Source organism: Elephas maximus, chromosome 8 (assembly GCF_024166365.1).
Source record: "Elephas maximus indicus isolate mEleMax1 chromosome 8, mEleMax1 primary haplotype, whole genome shotgun sequence".
NCBI lineage: Eukaryota > Metazoa > Chordata > Mammalia > Proboscidea > Elephantidae > Elephas > Elephas maximus.
This window is the reverse complement of record NC_064826.1, coordinates 73,416,817-73,419,834: the sequence shown is the minus strand read 5'-3', so window position 1 is coordinate 73,419,834 and position 3,018 is coordinate 73,416,817. Positions and strand designations below refer to the sequence as shown.

Sequence of the window (3,018 nt, the reverse complement as noted above, 5' to 3'; positions counted from 1 at the left end):
ATGATTGTCGCTATGCTGGGAAACAGGAGACAGAGTGCCAGATGAGGCTCAGTCTTCAAGTTGATCCTTCCTTCCACTACTCCATTTCTTTCAGGTGCCTGTGTAGACCAAAAGGCCATGTACTATGGTAACATATATAAATGGGTACTTGTTATAAATGAAGATGTGATGTTTAAAAAAAAAAAAAAAAAGGCATGGATTTTTCCAAATCAAAAAGCACTGCTTTTTTTTCTGTCATTGGGCTTTTCTTTTTTCCCAGAATTCACTGTTTATTTGAACAAAGAAGCTACCCTACTTTAAAATTCAGCCAAAGCTCTGTTTAGCTGTTAGCCTCTTGTCTCTCTTCAGCAATAAGTCAAATGCTCTTTCCCCTGGGCAGGGAATTCCAAGGCTTATTACCTTTGCCAATGACAAAAATGTTGGGAAGCCTGGTGCAAAGCTGTTGCTGTTGGCATCCTTCGCATGCATCAAAAGAACCAGGGTGTCTCTCTCTGTTGGTGATCACACCAAAACCACCAAGGTTGGCCCCACCGATCATCATACACATTTTGCCAGTATCAAATCTGATGAAGTCGGGTATCTTGCCAGCTCCCAAATCAATCACTACTGTGTCATTCACCTTGATGAGAGAATCTGGGTGACCGATGGTTCCAGCAACATGGGTCACCAGGTGTGGGAGTCCCTCTGTATCCATAAATATCTCCCTCATTTTGCACAGCTTGTACTATGCCTCTTCAGCTGTGATACATGAAGGACAAAACGGCCCTTGGTGTCATAGGTAAGGTGGAAATGCTCACCTGTCTTCTTGATGCTGATGACATCCATGAATCCTGCAGGGTATGTGATGTTAGTTTGAATCTTGCTGTCCATTCTTAAGTCCTACATATGTATTTTCTTTACCTCATCTCCAGTCAACGCATACTTTGAGTCTATTCCTGAGGAATACTGTAAGGGGAAGACACTCTTTCAGCTTTTGGGGAGCTGTCAATGGCCTAGACGCAAAAACACTTTAGTTTGTCAAGCATCCAATGCTTAGGCGCTGTAGCATGCTTCAGTGTTTGTCGAGCCTCGGGCTGTGGCTGGTGAAACGCTGTGAAGAAGGAAAAGCCAGACTTTTCTTCCTTTTTCTCCCCCCTCCCCCTTAAATGAATGGATTTCTGAGCCTGTTTAAAGTGATAGACTGTCATTGTTCAAAACCTCCAGTAGCAAGAGTAACCCTTGAGCTAATAATTTTAAGAATCTGCATTATAACAGGGACATTCACTCAGCCTAACACTTTACATCACAATAGGCAAAGATTGTGAGGCAGCTTTGAAATCCTAGTGTTGTGGTCAAAGTACAGACCTCCTGGAAGGACAAAATGTTCTGTTTGTATAGCACAAGGGTGTGGCTTTTATAGCTAGTAAAATAATCTGAACACAAAGGCCTCTAGATCCTGCAGAGCACTCTGCAGTAACTGACTCAGCGGAAAGCGGTGGGAAAGGAAGCTCTTTCTTAGATTTCAGAACCCCTCCAAAGCTGCACCCTCCCCGGTTAGTTCCAACCCAGCTCAACAGGAAGGGGGTTTTATCAGTTAATGCGCACACACTCACACTCACACACTAAGCAGAAGACAGGCGGAGAAACATCCGTGGGGAACTCTGGTGGAGCCCAGTGCCGGCTATTTACAGCCGGTCACCAACCTTCTGCTCTTCAGTTATTTCATTCAAGCAAAACCTAGCTGCTTTCACAGACTCAGCAAGCCCTCTGATTATGCTGAGGCACATTTAGAAGCTGCTCGCAGAGGCTGCAAAATCAAACACCTCCAGTTAACAACGGGTGGATTTCTAAATATCATGAAATAATCACTAACGTTTTGATCGTTGGAAGCAATCAGTATTTCAGAAGCATATTGATACGCTATACATGGCATTCTTACAATTTAGGTGGAGAGTTAAAATTTACCAAAGGGATCAATCATGTACATTTTAAGGTTCTATGCACACACATCCCACTACCATTTTAGGCTTCATTCAAATAAACAGAGTGCAGTTTAGAAACTGTTAGGTAATTTAAAATCCCCTGATCTCCGTAACTGGCAATGAAGAAAAAGAGGTTCTGCATTATTCAAAACCAGTTCATAATGATTCAATGTCCCTCATAATTACTCAGCTTTTAATTTCACTGGGATCATTTTGCCTAAAGACCCCTTAGCAAACTTCACCCAAAGAAGATGTGGAAACTTATTGTGAAAAAGACCACATGAATCTTTATATCCTATCAATGAAAGCTTTTTAAAACTTATATCCCAAGGGAATATTTTTTTAATTAATATATTTGAAAAACACCCTAACAATTTACCTTCCCTTGAACTACCAGAAAGGAGATTATTTTCTAAGGAAAAATTTAAAATTTTTAATTTAATGAATTATATATAATACCTCATTTACAAAAAGTTCAAAAATATGCATAGATAGTTATTGTTGTTAGTTGCTAACTGTTGGGGACCTCATGTGTGCAGAGTAGACCTATACTCCATAGGGTTTTCTAGTAGGAAAGGCCTTACTGTGAGATTTTAAATGACTTTTTGCATTTAAACTCCACCACGACCTATTGTGTTGACAGCCTCCCAGGAATTAAAATTTGATACATTTTAAAATATATTTTTTTAAGTTTTTAAAAAAATATTTAAATACATAATTGGAAAAGTATATTCTCCTCATCCCTTCTGCCAAGATTACTAAATATAATAGTGTTGTTCTCTAGAATAGTCATGTTAGAGCTTTTCTTTCTGTAACTGGGTTGCATGGCTTTTTTCTTATTCTAGAAAGACTGAGGGGGACACTTGGGAGCACCAAAGGATAAACTACATTGTCTATAACTATGTGATAATAGAACTCCAGGAAACGGGAGGATTTTTACAAAACACAAGGCAGTTAGAGAATATTTCAGTTTAAAATACACTATCCTTGAAAATTAACATTTGTTTTTTGAAGATATGTATTCATCCACACAGTGGTTAAGCGCTTGGCTACTAAC

General features: G+C 39.5%; 1 pseudogene; it reads right to left on the bottom strand.

Annotated features, from left to right (window-relative positions):
* Positions 1–303: 303 nt before the first annotated feature.
* On the bottom strand, positions 304–2,160 carry LOC126081694 (40S ribosomal protein S4-like; annotated as a pseudogene).
* Positions 2,161–3,018: the final 858 nt, after the last annotated feature.